Genomic DNA, 19,832 nt, shown 5'->3' on the forward strand with positions numbered 1-19,832 from the left:
TTGGTTTGATTTTTTATACATTTTAAACTTAATAAACAAATCAGCTCCGTCGTTAAAACTATCTTCTTCCAATCATCACCACGGTCAAATCCTACCTCCCCCTAAAAACAGCTGGAGATGGTTATCCATGCTTTGATTTCATCAAGAATAGATTATTGCAACTCTTTGTATATTGGCATCGACCAGGCGTCACTCAGGCGTTTACAGCTAGTGCAGAACACAGCTGCCCGCCTTCTCACCGGCACTATAAAATATGTTATAGTGTATATTGTATAGTGTTATAGTATATTGTATAGTGTTACAGTGTTATAGTGTTGTATATATTTATAGGAGGGTTGACATACTGTGAATCAGGAGGTCCAGGTTCGTTACTGAAGTCAGGAACATATCCTTTAGACCAGTCACTCTTCACAGACAGAAGGCTGGGAGTTGGAGACTCTGCTCTGTGGTGGACACTTCTGGAATCATACAGACAGAAATAACAATACATATACAGAGACAGTGAATAATACTACTAGAAATAATACTAAGTAAATAACAGACAGTAATTAGCATAACAGTAGCTTGTATTCCATGTAGTACAAACGGTGCAATGGAATGATTTGCCCAAAGAGATAAAGACAACACACTTAAAACACTTAAAACTTAGGTCAGGATTGAGAAGGCGTTTTTAGAATCCTTAATGGGTCTGTTGAATTGAGCAATTGTAGAGGGTCCTCCTCAGGAGAGCTTTGATGCTTCGGTGTCCGTGAAGAGATGGATGGGAGAGGGAGGGACTGAGAGTCAGGAGACCAAATTTTTAATCCTGGCCCCAGGACAATGCATGAGTTAAAAATCACACCCATGTGAACTGAGGTGCTCTTTTCATTATATATCATCATATCATACGTCATATTTGGTGGACATTTGATCTAATTTCTTTCATTCTCAATAGCAAATATTGAGACCTGGGGGGACAAGCTGTTTAGCAAAAAAGGGAAGGGAAAATGTTTATGGTGGACTGAATAAATTGGCATACAAAGTTCATTTAAGTGCAATGTGTTAAAAAAAGAAAAACTAGGCTTTCTCCATGGTCTGAATAATTAAGTTTCAGGTTTTATTGTTAAGCCTTAACCCGGCATGTGATGAACTCTGCAGTGCTCAGTGCTCAGAAATGCAATGTCTTAATGCCACGGTTAGGTATGCACGTGACTAATGCACTGAAACGGAGATGTTTACAAGTGTAAATTGGTATACTGAGTTACTGTTTTATTAATACAATGTATTGCGTGATATATATTGTCTGTGCTCCTTACCTTTTGTGTAGGTGCTCCTAATTTTTTGCTAGTGCTACTAACTTTTTAATTTGGGAGCACTGGTGCTACCAAGAAAAGTTAATTTTGATCCCTGGGTTCACAGACATGCCGGTCTGACAGACAGACAGCAATCACTAGGGCTAATTAGCCCTATAAAAAATAGAAGTCCACATTATGGCATCAGTGCAATTCGGCCAGTCATAGTTTTGAGCCAGATCACCTTAATTAATTATAATATGGGCAAGGGCAACTGTGTAGGCTGTAGGCTACTACATTGATCTCATCATGAGATCAATCAAGTTTGGTGCCAAATGTCCCACGAATATCTTTTTTTTTTTCACTTAATTTTTATTGAAGGAAGAACAGACAAGAAAAAAACAACTGACAAGACTATACGGAAAGAAAAATAAAAAGACAAAAAGTAAACGAAAAAAAGGCTGCATTTCTCATATTACAAAAACATTCAATGAAATCCTATTGCAATATCGCTAGGCTGAGAGAAGAGATTCCACTTTTCCCACTTTTTATAGAATTTATCCTGTTGTAGTCTAAGTATGAATGTTAGTTTTTCCATAGAACACAGTTCCTCAATAATGTCCATCCATTGATCTTTCGTTGGTGGGTCCTGCTGGCACCAGCGTCGTGTGATTGCTTTTTTACTTGCTGCTAAGAGGATCTTGATTAAATATTTATCATGTATTAGAAATTCTTCAGGGATATTTCCCAACAGTAGAAAAGAAACAGACAGAGGTATCTCAAAACACAGAATGGTCTCCAAGGTGGAGTGGATGTCCTGCCAGTATTTCTGAAAGACCAGAAAATATGAGCGTGGCCCGCCCCCTTGTGGCCACACTGTCTCCAGCAAGGCTGATCTGTTTTCAGTTGTCTCGATTTAATTTTGGGTGTAATAAAAAATCTCATTAGGTTCTTCCAACAGAATTCTCTCCACATTCTTGAGTTGGTGGATGTAATTTGTGTATTGCACATGTTTGCCCATTCTTCTGATGTGATGCTAATCTCCAACTCTTTTTCCCAATTAGTTTTAATGTACTCTGTGGAATTGACCCTAGCTGAAACCAGGGCATTATATATACTGGACACTACTCTTTTGGATCGTTTGAGGCCACCGGCTCGGATGCTTTCACCTCCCCCATGAAGTACTCTCGTATTTGGAGGTATCTAAAAAAGTCCTTGTTATCTATGCACATACACATATCTTTCAATTGTTCAAAGTTCAATAACACATTGCCTTTCATGGCAGTACTGTAAGAGGAAAAACCATACCGAGCCCATCGCCTGAAAGTTTGATCGTACACACCAGGCTTAAAATCTGGATCGTAAGCGGGCCACCTCAACACCCTGATTGTCCTCTCCATTTTGAACTGATTCACGACTTTGAACCAAGTATTTAAAGTAAATATTGTGAATGGGTCTAAAATGTCATAGTATGACTTAGCCTGGTCTTTGTTCCCAATTAAAGACTGAATAGGGATGTTGATTGATTTAATTTCCAAAGCTTTCCATTTAGCCTCGCATTTATCATCACACCAACATATTAAAGGTCTTAATTGTGACGCATAATAGTAATCCCTCAAATTTGGAAGGGATAGTACCCCTCTTTCTTTAGGGAGTTGTAAAGTTTGGAATCTGATTCTCAGTTTTTTCCCGTTCCAGATCAATCTAGATATAATTTTGTCCCATTCACAAAACTGTTTGGCAGGCACCTCCACTGGTAGAGACTGAAAGAAATATAATATCCTAGGTATAACATTCATCTTGACTGCTTCTATTCTAGAACTTAAGTCCAAGGGTGACAGAGACCATCTCTCAATATCTTTTTTAATTTGTGTGATTATGGGTTGATAATTTGCTTCATAGAGTTTAGATATGTCCTTAGTCAACCTTATTCCCAGATATTTAATTGATTTAGAGTTCCAATTGAAAGGGTAAAGCTCTTTTCCCACGAATCATTTTAATATGACGACGTCATATGAAATTAACCTGCACTTACATCTGATATATATATATATGTGTCCATAATCAGAACACATCCATTCTGCATTCAGACAGATGACAGTGAGATCAATCTAAAAGACGGACTTCCCCGCATTAATCAATGCAGCTCTGATTAAAAAAGTATCAGATATCTATTTTACCTCTGCAGGCGAGTGTGCAATTGTTCAATAGAAATGGCTTTCTCTAGGTCATCCTCAGACCTTATAGGTATTTGCCAAGTAGGCCTATAGGCTATAGCCTTGAGCTTGAACTTAAATCAATAAATTAACGAGTTGGTTTTGAGAGTAGCCTATCATTTTTATAACGTCCGTTGACATTGCTGTCAAAATTAACTGTTCTACAAGCTCATGCATCGCGGAGCACCGCGTTCACTTGACGTACTTCGATATTTCCTATTGCCTTATATGGTGTGGAATGGGCGTGGATGTTCAATTTACAATTTACATTTTAGGCATTTAGCAGACGCTCTTAATCCAGAGCGATTTACATTAGGCAAGAACAAAAAGCATGGGAATACATCACATAAAAAGCATTTATCATGAAACATGCGTAAGCTAAGAAAGTAACAGTGGAATATCTATATAATGAAAATATACATATAAACTATACAATGCTATACATATGTACTATGACGTGATATGACTACATATAATGCAATTATAGTGCTGTCTACATGCTATAAGTCTGTATCAAATGCTATCTAAGTCTACAGAAATGCTATCTAAGGGGGTAGGGTAAGTGCTATGGGCCATGATGGAGTCTGAAAAGGTGGGTTTTCAGACTACGGCGGAAGATTGGGAGTGATGCTGCAGTTCTGACTGCAATGGGAAGTGCATTCCACAGTTTTGGAGCCAAAAGGGAGAAGAGTTTGGGACGTGTGGAGCGTTGTCCCGGCGTTTTTAGTGAGGGTACTTCCAGCTTCCCTGCGTTGGCTGATCTGAGTGCGCGGGAGGGTTTGTAGGGTTCAATCATACTTGCAAGATATGGGGGAGCCATACCTTTGGTTGCTTTGAATGCCAGCATCAGAGTTTTGTATTCTGTGCGGGCAGCGACCGGGAGCCAGTGGAGGGAGCGGAGCAGGGGGGAGACATGTGAGAATTTTGGCTGGTTGAAGACCAAGCGAGCTGCGGCATTTTGGATCAGCTGGAGAGGCTTAAGTGCACATGCTGGTAGGCCAGTAAGGAGGGAGTTACAATAGTCGAGTTTTGACAAGACTGAGGAACGGTCTAATTCGTCGTATGTTATAGATGTTCCATTAAATCAGGCGAATCGCTTGGGAAAAATACGGAAAGGGTACACCCGGCGATCCGCACAAATGAAGTGATGATGTGACAGGTGTCAAGATAGGTTCCTTTTTTTATTTTCTGTTTCTTTATTTGTTTTGCATTAACAGTTTGACTGTTTTTTACGATTAACCCGCATTTTAATCAACCCCCCTTCACTGCCGAGATTGTTGTATTACCTTTAGAGCATACGCTGAATTATTTGGGCTTTTAATCCGCGAAAATCCATCAAAAAAAGCTCCCGTGGTTTGTTATGATCTGTGTGTAGCATCCACCATCTTGGTGCACCCGGAAGACGCACACAAGATTGGTTTCAATGAGGCGTTGCAACCAATGCATTTCCATTGGCCTCAATTTCCCAGAAGCCCTAGCAGCCCACAGCATGTGACGATTTCCGGTTTCGTCATCACAGCGAAGCCATCCAGTCTCATACTCCGCGACGAAGACGGATTTTCTTTTGATTCATTACATTACGGCGGATTAAACACATAAAACAAAAGGCGGGTATGTCCGATACGGCAGCGACATTAACCTGGAGTAATCCATTCGCGGCACGGAAACTGTTAATATAATAGTGTATATCCGTTCAGAGACTTATGACGATCTGTCCTTATTATATATATAACTAAACTTACCACTGTCGATTGGATATATGATCCTATGTGATCCTTGGGATATTTTCTATCCTATGTGAACATCTACGCCCATTCCACACCATATAAGGCAACAGGAAATATCAAAATACGTCATCATAGCCTGCACAGATCAAGTTATACAACAATGAACCGCGATGAGCTTGTAGAGCAGTTAATTTTGACAGGCGGGTCTCTGCACGGACAGATCTTCAAGCAAACAGCGCAAGTTTATATAATTATGAACAGAACTTGCCAACTTGGCACGCATTGCTTCAATCCTTGTTAAATAAGTTAATAAATTACGTTAATAAGTTAACTGATGTTACAGTTACTGTTACTTTCACTGTTTCACATAATGAGAAAGAAGTTAATTTGTACAGTTCACCACACGACCAAATGCTATATTAAAACTCGCCAATGATAAAAGCCCTTACTGATGAATTGCCATGCACTGCAGGGTTATAAAATCTGGTCATTTTCCTTTGGCCTATTTGATTCATTGATTACTGGGGTGATTGATTCCCTGCCCTGCACTGTCTGATTTGGAAACACAGGACATATTTAATCCACCGGACCATGCGGTTTTGGCTCTTTTTTTCTTTATTTTTTTTCTTGTGGGATTAATCAGTTTTTGGACTATATTTCATCCGATCCAACATCAAGCCTGATCAAGGTAAGAGTTGGATATATTCTGTGTGCCACTGGGGCGTCCGCATGTGACCAATATACATTATTATAAAAAAGGCCTACTGCAGTCATTACTAAACGCTAAACAACGTGAGATTTGTACAATGCAGATATAAGTGCATGTTCTTATTATAGCCTAATTGTGAGTTTGTTTCTTAACATGCAGCCGATCCACAAGCTCACAACGCGTTGCACTGCGAGTAGGCTAGAATTGGCTGCTGAGATCGTGAGCCGCATATATATATCCTAATAAATGAATAAAAAGGCTCAGGCTTGCGGGGCAGTTTCTGTATGGGACTCTAGGCTAACTTCATTGACCAATGCCTCTAGAATGCATGCATATATATACAGTAGGCATACTGCATATGCATGACAGATATATAAGTGATACTTGGCTTTTATATAGGCTATCGTTTTTTATGTGCTGACCAATGTTGGGGACACATGCCTACATATTTTATCTGAGATTTGGGAACTTTTTATTGATTCAGCATGAAGACTAAAGCCATCTGAATAAATATACGCAGGCCGTATGCCCTTTACACCACACTGGAGCTGACGTGGATATCAGCAGAGTTTCCGTCCAACCAACGTCACCGTCAAGTTCACAGAGATGGCCATGAGTTCCCACGAAATGTGGGAATCCACGTAAATGCCTGTCTGCTCACGCTCCACTCACGATATTAGCATGAACGCCGTTGTGAATGAGGACCAGTGTGTATATTGTATAGTGTTATATGTCCTCATTCACAAAGGCGTTTACGCTCATAACGTTACGTAACGTGAGCTTAACGTGAGCGGACAGGCATTTACGTGGATTCCCACATTAATTCGGAATTCATGGATATCTCCGTGAACTTGACGGTGACGTTGGTTGGTCGGAAACTCTGCAAATTGCTCCGCCACCTCTCACTATGGCGTAGAAGGCATACGCTTGCGTATATTTATTCAGAAGGCTTTAGTCTTCATGATGAATCAATAAATGGTTCCCAAATCTCAGATAAAATATGGAGGCATGTGTCCCCAACATTGGTCAGCACATAAAAAAACGATAGCCTATATATAAAAGCCGAGTGCACTTGTATGCACTTGTATGCCTAAATGCATGCATTCTAGAGGCAAGTTAGCCTAGAGTCCCATACAGAAACTGCCCCTGCAAGCCCGACACCTTTTTATTTATTTATTAGGATATTTCTAGCATGCGCGATTGCGCTGCTCACTTGACAGCTTTCTACTCGCAGTGCAACGCGTTGTGAGCTTGTAGATCGGCTCTCACTGACTCGCGCTGCATGTTAAAAAACAAACTCACAATTATAATAAGAACATACACTTATCTGCATTCTGCACTGTACGGATCCAACGTTGTTTAGTGTAGTAATGCCTGCAGTAGGCCTACAGTATTTAAATTGTTTGGTTATGGAGCTCCTTTGAGTCAGTCTGACTGTCATAGTTTTAAGCCAGCTCACCTTAATTATAATATGGGCAACTGTAGCTGTTTAGGCTGTACCTCATCATGAGATCAATCAAGTTTGGTGACAAATGTCCCGCAAATCATTGTAATGACGACATCATGCAATGAACCTGCACTTAGGCTGACAAAGAGGATCTGACAAAGAGGATATCGGCTACCCGCCGTATATGGTTGAGCATTTAAATAGCTATATGCCTACGTGTCCATGATCAGAACAAATCCATTCTCCACATGGCATTCAGACAGATGACAGTGAGATGATATTAATCTATTCCCCGCATGAATCAATGCAGCTCTGATAAAAAAAAGTCTATTTTACTTCTGCAGGCGAGTGTGCAATTGTTCTTTTTTTTATAACCCTGCAGTGCATTCATCAGTAAGGGCTTTTATCATTGCCGAGTTGTAATATAGCATTTGGTCGTGTGGTGAACAGTACAAATTAACTTCTTTCTCATTATGTGAAAGTAACTAACATCAGTTAACATATTAACGTTCTGACATTTAACAAGGAGTGAAGCAATGCGTGCCAAGTTGGCAAGTTTCCTTTATAATTATATACAACTCGCGCTGTTTGCTTGAAGATCTGTCCGTGCAGAGACCCTCCTGTCAGAATGAACTGCTCTACAAGCTCATCGCGGCTGTTGTATATAATTTAAAGCTTGGGAATCCTCTGTGCCGGCTATGATGACGTATTTCGAGATTTACTGTTGCCTTATATGGTTTTTTGATTGATTGAAATATTTATTAACAGTTTGTAGAATTTACAGTACATTTTAAGCACAAACTCAATACAAAGACTGTCAACTGTGAGTGGACGACCCAATTAAGCATTACACTTGTTTACAACAGGGTCCACATTGTTCAATTCATCAAAGATGTAGAATGGGCGTGGATGTTCCAACTAACCAGGCGACACCAGGCGAATCGCTTGGGAAAAATGCGGAAAGGATACACTCAGCGATCCGCACAAATGAAGTGATTACACCATGCAGGTTCCCTGAATATCACGGGAGCAAATCGCAGCTTGATCAGACGGATAAATACGATATCATTACGCATCAGTTACACTGTGGCGTATTTCTCCTTTCTGAATGAGGAGAGGACCATAGTGTGTATATTGTATAGTGTGTAATGTGTATATTGTATAGTGTTATAGTGTGTAATGTGTATATTGTATAGTGTTATAGTGTGTAATGTGTATATTGTATAGTGTTATAGTGTGTAATGTGTATATTGTATAGTGTTATAGTGTGTATATTGTATAGTGTTATAGTGTGTAATGTGTATATTGTATAGTGTTATAGTGTGTAATGTGTATATTGTATAGTGTTATAGTGTGTAATGTGTATATTGTATAGTGTTATAGTGTGTATATTGTATAGTGTTATAGTGTGTAATGTGTATATTGTATAGTGTTATAGTGTGTTATGTGTATATTGTATAGTGTTATAGTGTGTTATGTGTATATTGTATAGTGTTATAGTGTGTTATGTGTATAGTGTTATAGTGTGTATATTGTATAGTGTTATAGTGTGTAATGTGTATATTGTATAGTGTTATAGTGTGTTATGTGTATATTGTATAGTGTTATAGTGTGTTATGTGTATATTGTATAGTGTTATAGTGTGTTATGTGTATATTGTATAGTGTTATAGTGTGTAATGTGTATATTGTATAGTGTTATAGTGTGTATATTGTATAGTGTTATAGTGTGTAATGTGTATATTGTATAGTGTTATAGTGTGTTATGTGTATATTGTATAGTGTTATAGTGTGTAATGTGTATATTGTATAGTGTTATAGTGTGTATATTGTATAGTGTTATAGTGTGTAATGTGTATATTGTATAGTGTTATAGTGTGTAATGTGTATATTGTATAGTGTTATAGTGTGTATATTGTATAGTGTTATAGTGTATTATGTGTATATTGTATAGTGTTATAGTGTGTAATGTGTATATTGTATAGTGTTATAGTGTGTATATTGTATAGTGTTATAGTGTGTAATGTGTATATTGTATAGTGTTATAGTGTGTTATGTGTATATTGTATAGTGTTATAGTGTGTAATGTGTATATTGTATAGTGTTATAGTGTGTATATTGTATAGTGTTATAGTGTGTAATGTGTATATTGTATAGTGTTATAGTGTGTAATGTGTATATTGTATAGTGTTATAGTGTGTAATGTGTATATTGTATAGTGTTATAGTGTGTAATGTGTATATTGTATAGTGTTATAGTGTGTAATGTGTATATTGTATAGTGTTATAGTGTGTAATGTGTATATTGTATAGTGTTATAGTGTGTATATTGTATAGTGTTATAGTGTGTATATTGTATAGTGTTATAGTGTGTAATGTGTATATTGTATAGTGTTATAGTGTGTAATGTGTATATTAGTGTTATAGTGTGTAATGTGTATATTGTATAGTGTTATAGTGTGTAATGTGTATATTGTATAGTGTTATAGTGTGTAATGTGTATATTGTATAGTGTTATAGTGTGTTATGTGTATATTGTATAGTGTTATAGTGTGTAATGTGTATATTGTATAGTGTTATAGTGTGTAATGTGTATATTGTATAGTGTTATAGTGTGTTATGTGTATATTGTATAGTGTTATAGTGTGTAATGTGTATATTGTATAGTGTTATAGTGTGTTATGTGTATATTGTATAGTGTTATAGTGTGTAATGTGTATATTGTATAGTGTTATAGTGTGTATATTGTATAGTGTTATAGTGTGTAATGTGTATATTGTATAGTGTTATAGTGTGTAATGTGTATATTGTATAGTGTTATAGTGTGTAATGTGTATATTGTATAGTGTTATAGTGTGTAATGTGTATATTGTATAGTGTTATAGTGTGTAATGTGTATATTGTATAGTGTTATAGTGTGTAATGTGTATATTGTATAGTGTTATAGTGTGTAATGTGTATATTGTATAGTGTTATAGTGTGTATATTGTATAGTGTTATAGTGTGTAATGTGTATATTGTATAGTGTTATAGTGTGTAATGTGTATATTGTATAGTGTTATAGTGTGTATATTGTATAGTGTTATAGTGTGTAATGTGTATATTGTATAGTGTTATAGTGTGTTATGTGTATATTGTATAGTGTGTAATGTGTATATTGTATAGTGTTATAGTGTGTAATGTGTATATTGTATAGTGTTATAGTGTGTATATTGTATAGTGTTATAGTGTGTAATGTGTATATTGTATAGTGTTATAGTGTGTTATGTGTATATTGTATAGTGTTATAGTGTGTAATGTGTATATTGTATAGTGTTATAGTGTGTATATTGTATAGTGTTATAGTGTGTAATGTGTATATTGTATAGTGTTATAGTGTGTAATGTGTATATTGTATAGTGTTATAGTGTGTATATTGTATAGTGTTATAGTGTGTAATGTGTATATTGTATAGTGTTATAGTGTGAATATTGTATAGTGTTATAGTGTGTAATGTGTATATTGTATAGTGTTATAGTGTGTATATTGTATAGTGTTATAGTGTGTAATGTGTATATTGTATAGTGTTATAGTGTGTATATTGTATAGTGTTATAGTGTGTAATGTGTATATTGTATAGTGTTATAGTGTGTATATTGTATAGTGTTATAGTGTGTAATGTGTATATTGTATAGTGTTATAGTGTGTAATGTGTATATTGTATAGTGTTATAGTGTGTTATGTGTATATTGTATAGTGTTATAGTGTGTAATGTGTATATTGTATAGTGTTATAGTGTGTATATTGTATAGTGTTATAGTGTGTTATGTGTATATTGTATAGTGTTATAGTGTGTAATGTGTATATTGTATAGTGTTATAGTGTGTATATTGTATAGTGTTATAGTGTGTAATGTGTATATTGTATAGTGTTATAGTGTGTATATTGTATAGTGTTATAGTGTGTAATGTGTATATTGTATAGTGTTATAGTGTGTAATGTGTATATTGTATAGTGTTATAGTGTGTAATGTGTATATTGTATAGTGTTATAGTGTGTTATGTGTATATTGTATAGTGTTATAGTGTGTAATGTGTATATTGTATAGTGTTATAGTGTGTAATGTGTATATTGTATAGTGTTATAGTGTGTATATTGTATAGTGTTATAGTGTGTAATGTGTATATTGTATAGTGTTATAGTGTGTATATTGTATAGTGTTATAGTGTGTAATGTGTATATTGTATAGTGTTATAGTGTGTTATGTGTATATTGTATAGTGTTATAGTGTGTAATGTGTATATTGTATAGTGTTATAGTGTGTATATTGTATAGTGTTATAGTGTGTAATGTGTATATTGTATAGTGTTATAGTGTGTAATGTGTATATTGTATAGTGTTATAGTGTGTAATGTGTATATTGTATAGTGTTATAGTGTGTAATGTGTATATTGTATAGTGTTATAGTGTGTTATGTGTATATTGTATAGTGTTATAGTGTGTAATGTGTATATTGTATAGTGTTATAGTGTGTATATTGTATAGTGTTATAGTGTGTAATGTGTATATTGTATAGTGTTATAGTGTGTTATGTGTATATTGTATAGTGTTATAGTGTGTTATGTGTATATTGTATAGTGTTATAGTGTGTAATGTGTATATTGTATAGTGTTATAGTGTGTAATGTGTATATTGTATAGTGTTATAGTGTGTATATTGTATAGTGTTATAGTGTGTTATGTGTATATTGTATAGTGTTATAGTGTGTATATTGTATAGTGTTATAGTGTGTATATTGTATAGTGTTATAGTGTGTATATTGTATAGTGTTATAGTGTGTAATGTGTATATTGTATAGTGTTATAGTGTGTAATGTGTATATTGTATAGTGTTATAGTGTGTATATTGTATAGTGTTATAGTGTGTAATGTGTATATTGTATAGTGTTATAGTGTGTTATGTGTATATTGTATAGTGTTATAGTGTGTTATGTGTATATTGTATAGTGTTATAGTGTGTTATGTGTATAGTGTTATAGTGTGTATATTGTATAGTGTTATAGTGTGTAATGTGTATATTGTATAGTGTTATAGTGTGTTATGTGTATATTGTATAGTGTTATAGTGTGTTATGTGTATATTGTATAGTGTTATAGTGTGTTATGTGTATATTGTATAGTGTTATAGTGTGTAATGTGTATATTGTATAGTGTTATAGTGTGTATATTGTATAGTGTTATAGTGTGTAATGTGTATATTGTATAGTGTTATAGTGTGTTATGTGTATATTGTATAGTGTTATAGTGTGTAATGTGTATATTGTATAGTGTTATAGTGTGTATATTGTATAGTGTTATAGTGTGTAATGTGTATATTGTATAGTGTTATAGTGTGTAATGTGTATATTGTATAGTGTTATAGTGTGTATATTGTATAGTGTTATAGTGTATTATGTGTATATTGTATAGTGTTATAGTGTGTAATGTGTATATTGTATAGTGTTATAGTGTGTATATTGTATAGTGTTATAGTGTGTAATGTGTATATTGTATAGTGTTATAGTGTGTTATGTGTATATTGTATAGTGTTATAGTGTGTAATGTGTATATTGTATAGTGTTATAGTGTGTAATGTGTATATTGTATAGTGTTATAGTGTGTAATGTGTATATTGTATAGTGTTATAGTGTGTAATGTGTATATTGTATAGTGTTATAGTGTGTAATGTGTATATTGTATAGTGTTATAGTGTGTAATGTGTATATTGTATAGTGTTATAGTGTGTAATGTGTATATTGTATAGTGTTATAGTGTGTATATTGTATAGTGTTATAGTGTGTATATTGTATAGTGTTATAGTGTGTAATGTGTATATTGTATAGTGTTATAGTGTGTAATGTGTATATTAGTGTTATAGTGTGTAATGTGTATATTGTATAGTGTTATAGTGTGTAATGTGTATATTGTATAGTGTTATAGTGTGTAATGTGTATATTGTATAGTGTTATAGTGTGTTATGTGTATATTGTATAGTGTTATAGTGTGTAATGTGTATATTGTATAGTGTTATAGTGTGTAATGTGTATATTGTATAGTGTTATAGTGTGTTATGTGTATATTGTATAGTGTTATAGTGTGTAATGTGTATATTGTATAGTGTTATAGTGTGTATATTGTATAGTGTTATAGTGTGTAATGTGTATATTGTATAGTGTTATAGTGTGTATATTGTATAGTGTTATAGTGTGTAATGTGTATATTGTATAGTGTTATAGTGTGTAATGTGTATATTGTATAGTGTTATAGTGTGTAATGTGTATATTGTATAGTGTTATAGTGTGTTATGTGTATATTGTATAGTGTTATAGTGTGTAATGTGTATATTGTATAGTGTTATAGTGTGTAATGTGTATATTGTATAGTGTTATAGTGTGTATATTGTATAGTGTTATAGTGTGTAATGTGTATATTGTATAGTGTTATAGTGTGTATATTGTATAGTGTTATAGTGTGTAATGTGTATATTGTATAGTGTTATAGTGTGTTATGTGTATATTGTATAGTGTTATAGTGTGTAATGTGTATATTGTATAGTGTTATAGTGTGTATATTGTATAGTGTTATAGTGTGTAATGTGTATATTGTATAGTGTTATAGTGTGTAATGTGTATATTGTATAGTGTTATAGTGTGTAATGTGTATATTGTATAGTGTTATAGTGTGTAATGTGTATATTGTATAGTGTTATAGTGTGTTATGTGTATATTGTATAGTGTTATAGTGTGTAATGTGTATATTGTATAGTGTTATAGTGTGTATATTGTATAGTGTTATAGTGTGTAATGTGTATATTGTATAGTGTTATAGTGTGTTATGTGTATATTGTATAGTGTTATAGTGTGTTATGTGTATATTGTATAGTGTTATAGTGTGTAATGTGTATATTGTATAGTGTTATAGTGTGTAATGTGTATATTGTATAGTGTTATAGTGTGTATATTGTATAGTGTTATAGTGTGTTATGTGTATATTGTATAGTGTTATAGTGTGTATATTGTATAGTGTTATAGTGTGTATATTGTATAGTGTTATAGTGTGTATATTGTATAGTGTTATAGTGTGTAATGTGTATATTGTATAGTGTTATAGTGTGTAATGTGTATATTGTATAGTGTTATAGTGTGTATATTGTATAGTGTTATAGTGTGTAATGTGTATATTGTATAGTGTTATAGTGTGTAATGTGTATATTGTATAGTGTTATAGTGTGTAATGTGTATATTGTATAGTGTTATAGTGTGTAATGTGTATATTGTATAGTGTTATAGTGTGTTATGTGTATATTGTATAGTGTTATAGTGTGTAATGTGTATATTGTATAGTGTTATAGTGTGTATATTGTATAGTGTTATAGTGTGTAATGTGTATATTGTATAGTGTTATAGTGTGTATATTGTATAGTGTTATAGTGTGTAATGTGTATATTGTATAGTGTTATAGTGTGTAATGTGTATATTGTATAGTGTTATAGTGTTATAGTGTGTATATTGTATAGTGTTATAGTGTGTATATTGTATAGTGTTATAGTGTGTATATTGTATAGTGTTATAGTGTGTAATGTGTATATTGTATAGTGTTATAGTGTGTAATGTGTATATTGTATAGTGTTATAGTGTGTAATGTGTATATTGTATAGTGTTATAGTGTGTAATGTGTATATTGTATAGTGTTATAGTGTGTATATTGTATAGTGTTATAGTGTGTAATGTGTATATTGTATAGTGTTATAGTGTGTAATGTGTATATTGTATAGTGTTATAGTGTGTTATGTGTATATTAGTGTTATAGTGTGTAATGTGTATATTGTATAGTGTTATAGTGTGTAATGTGTATATTGTATAGTGTTATAGTGTGTAATGTGTATATTGTATAGTGTTATAGTGTGTAATGTGTATATTGTATAGTGTTATAGTGTGTTATGTGTATATTGTATAGTGTTATAGTGTGTAATGTGTATATTGTATAGTGTTATAGTGTGTAATGTGTATATTGTATAGTGTTATAGTGTGTAATGTGTATATTGTATAGTGTTATAGTGTGTATATTGTATAGTGTTATAGTGTGTAATGTGTATATTGTATAGTGTTATAGTGTGTTATGTGTATATTGTATAGTGTTATAGTGTGTAATGTGTATATTGTATAGTGTTATAATGTGTATATTGTATAGTGTTATAGTGTGTAATGTGTATATTGTATAGTGTTATAGTGTATAATGTGTATATTGTATAGTGTTATAGTGTGTTATGTGTATATTGTATAGTGTTATAGTGTGTAATGTGTATATTGTATAGTGTTATAGTGTGTTATGTGTATATTGTATAGTGTTATAGTGTGTAATGTGTATATTGTATAGTGTTATAGTGTGTAATGTGTATATTGTATAGTGTTATAGTGTGTAATGTGTATATTGTATAGTGTTATAGTGTGTATATTGTATAGTGTTATAGTGTGTAATGTGTATATTGTATAGTGTTATAGTGTGTTATGTGTATATTGTATAGTGTTATAGTGTGTAATGTGTATATTGTATAGTGTTATAATGTGTATATTGTATAGTGTTATAGTGTGTATATTGTATAGTGTTATAGTGTGTGTAATGTGTATATTGTATAGTGTTATAGTGTGTAATGTGTATATTGTATAGTGTTATAGTGTGTAATGTGTATATTGTATAGTGTTATAGTGTGTTATGTGTATATTGTATAGTGTTATAGTGTGTAATGTGTATATTGTATAGTGTTATAGTGTGTTATGTGTATATTGTATAGTGTTATAGTGTGTAATGTGTATATTGTATAGTGTTATAGTGTGTTATGTGTATATTGTATAGTGTTATAGTGTGTAATGTGTATATTGTATAGTGTTATAGTGTGTAATGTGTATATTGTATAGTGTTATAGTGTGTTATGTGTATATTGTATAGTGTTATAGTGTGTAATGTGTATATTGTATAGTGTTATAGTGTGTATATTGTATAGTGTTATAGTGTGTAATGTGTATATTGTATAGTGTTATAGTGTGTTATGTGTATATTGTATAGTGTTATAGTGTGTAATGTGTATATTGTATAGTGTTATAGTGTGTATATTGTATAGTGTTATAGTGTGTAATGTGTATATTGTATAGTGTTATAGTGTGTTATGTGTATATTGTATAGTGTTATAGTGTGTAATGTGTATATTGTATAGTGTTATAGTGTGTAATGTGTATATTGTATAGTGTTATAGTGTGTAATGTGTATATTGTATAGTGTTATAGTGTGTTATGTGTATATTGTATAGTGTTATAGTGTGTAATGTGTATATTGTATAGTGTTATAGTGTGTAATGTGTATATTGTATAGTGTTATAGTGTGTATATTGTACAGGAGGATTCACATACTGTGTGTGTGGAGGTCCAGGTTCATTACTGAAGTCATGAGGAAGTCCTTTAGACGTGTCACTCTTCATAGACATGTAGCTGGGTGTTGGAGACTCTGCTCTGTGGTACAGACTTCTGGAATCATAACATTGTTTGTGTGAATGACATTGTCAATTCTTTTTTTTATTTGTATTATTGTTACATTTCATTTTATTTATACAAGGGTAACATCTTTTAGTTTCCTCTCACAACATTGCAGCGAAAAGAAAACTAAAATTGCAAAAAACATTATATAAATTGTTATGCTGTGGTTTTACTAGGCATGTAAAATACTGTAGTTACAGGGCCTGGCCAAGAGGGGGCACAAGTACACCAGATTAGGACTATAGGCAGTCACCTAACCCTAACCCTAACCCTAACCCTAACCCTAACCCTAATGCTGTGGTTTTACTAGGCATGTAAAATACTGTAGTTACAGGGCCTGGCCAAGAGGGGGCACAAGTACACCAGATTAGGACTATAGGCAGTCAGTAGGAGGCAGAGCCATATAGATTGATCTTAAATCCCTTTATTTTAGTTTTATAGTAATAGTACAACATAAGCATTACAGAGACTTTAGATGTCACTGTACAATACTTGTACTACTACTACTACAGCCAGCCTGTCTACTGAACAGCACACTGATTTGTACCACTTCATTCACAAACTGCACACACAGTAATTTACAATCTGTAGATTAACTTTGAACAGGATTGATACAACATTATTAGATGTTACGTCTTGTTTTTGTCATTCATGTAACTTAGCATGAGATCACATAGTTGTATTATAGTGTGTTGTGTATATAATGCTGCTGCATTGTCTGAAGGAAGCCACGTTTTACTCTTATGTACCTGTAGTGTACACAAGATGGAAGAATAAAGTACAGCATTGAACCTTGAATTGTATAGGAGGATTCACATACGTTGTATCTGGAGGTCCAGGTTCATTACTGAAGTCAGGAGGTTCATGACTCTTCATAGACACAGATGGAGGCTCTGCTCTGTGGATGTGATGTTTGTCAGCTCCCTCCTCCTCTCTCTCCTCACACCGACTCATCTTTGGTCTTCAGGAAACCTGTCAAGATTACAGTCACAATACAGCAGGAAACAGTCAATGCTGGCCTAGTCCAGGCGCATGCCACATAATGCCACATAATAGGCTCTTATTGTCCCGTCAGCTCGTCGCTTGTTCGAGTCCCGGTCAAGACGACCTTTGCTGCAAGTCTCTCCCCTTCTCTCTCTCCCTCTTTCCTGTCTGTCTTCACTGTAACTATCAACAAACTAAGGCACAAAAGCCAAAAACTCATCTTAAAAAAAAGAGAGGAAATGTTTGCCGTTTGCAAAATCTCGGCCACTCCCTGACTCACACTGACTCACACAGGAAATACACTGTAGACAATCACATAATGTCAGTGTCTGAATGTAAATCGTTGCGGTTTGTTTATTAGCAGAGTTCAATCTGTGGAGTGATGGAGTGGCTGAGATTTAGAGTATTGGAACTTGGTTCTAGGGTAAGATTTCAGCGTAAGCCAATCAGAGACAGACACAAACGTATGTTTTCTCATGCCAGTAAATCTCATTTGAATTGATTTGACATGAGTTGAGTCTTGCCTTCTGGGGAAAGTACTCACTCACGCACGCGCGCACTCACGCACAGGCGCTGTCTGTCACTGAGGCATGCATCACCATAGTTGTGAGGTGATGCACAAAAGCTGTCATGTGACAACATTTCACATGGAAACCGGTTGTAACATAACACCACCGCTGTGTGTGTGTGTGTGTGTGTGTGTGTGTGTGTGTGTGTGTGTGTGTGTGTGTCTGTGTGTGTGTGTGACTGTGTGTGTGTGTGTGTGTGTGTGTGTGTGTGTGTGTGTGTGTGTGTGTGTGTGTGTGTGTGTGTGTGTGTGTGTGTGTGTGTGCACACAGATACAGGGCACTAGGACAGCAAAGCACCTTGATGTGCTTTGACCTTTGTCCAAAAATTTGATGATATCACTTTGTATATAATCCTCCCTACTATAGAGTGCACTGACCATATAAGGTGTTCCTTATATGTCCCCAGTTAACCCATGGGGTAAAAAAAACTTTAGATCCAGCCTTCATCCAATCCTTGGTGCACGTGCTGTTGGCCTGTTGCACGTCCCCCCACTGTAGAGCGTGCACATGTGCACATGTGCACATGTGCACATGCCGGACACACACTGGTCCTGATGAACTCATTCTGACCTGAGATCAGATTCTAAAAATGTCAGTCGTTCTTCGATTTTTCAAAAAATAGCAGACCTACAAGCTCGTATCGCGCCACTCGGTGGCGCGATATGAGCTTGTAGATCTGCTATTTTTAAATAGCTAAAGCATAACATGATGCCGACACCAAAATGGGTGCCCGGTCAGAATGGGTTAAACTTTAACAATAACATTGTAAAAAGAAAAAGAAAAAAACACTTTTGTATTGAAATGCATTGATTTATATATATTTATATTATTGTAACTTATATGTGTATATATGTAATTTTGCAGAAATTGTAAACCCTGAATAATTTTCAATAAAGTATATATAAAAAGCAAAGAGTTAAGCACCCACTGACACAATAGTAAGCCAAATAGCACACACTGACTGAAGGCTGAAGCTCCCCTCCCCCTGGTCATTTTGCACACACCTTTACGGTGTTCACAGAACAGCTATTCAAACGCTAATACGGTGGCTTTGTTCCAGTGACCGCACGGTTCATTCACACTCCTGCAGCAACACTAATTCTTTACTGTTCATCATGCTGAGCTGTTGGAACAAGATGCTGAAACAATTGAATGTGTTCGTTGTGAACTGAAAGCGTGTTCAGTTCTCTGTGTTGGTGTTGTGTCAAAATGGTCGACTGTGTTTTAACACACACAGAGTAGGCTAGGGAGTGTCTAGAGACAAAACAGGTTTTGCCAGTGTACGCACAACGCGTGATGTGTGTGTGTGTGTGCGTCAGTGGCGGATGGAATGTGCCACGGGCCCTACGGCAAGATTGACAGCCCACC

General features: G+C 34.4%; 1 long non-coding RNA gene across 1 annotated transcript; it reads right to left on the bottom strand.

The window, feature by feature from the left end:
* Positions 1-397: 397 nt before the first annotated feature.
* On the bottom strand, positions 398-17,895 carry LOC310854889. The gene is made up of 3 exons (XR_014568938.1): positions 17,732-17,895; positions 16,789-16,902; positions 398-458 (listed from the first exon to the last, which is right to left on the bottom strand). It is a non-coding gene; the product is annotated as an uncharacterized lncRNA (long non-coding RNA).
* Positions 17,896-19,832: the final 1,937 nt, after the last annotated feature.

This window comes from Protomyctophum parallelum (assembly GCF_964188405.1).
Source record: "Protomyctophum parallelum genome assembly, chromosome: 2".
In the NCBI taxonomy this organism is placed as follows: Eukaryota; Metazoa; Chordata; class Actinopteri; order Myctophiformes; family Myctophidae; genus Protomyctophum; species Protomyctophum parallelum.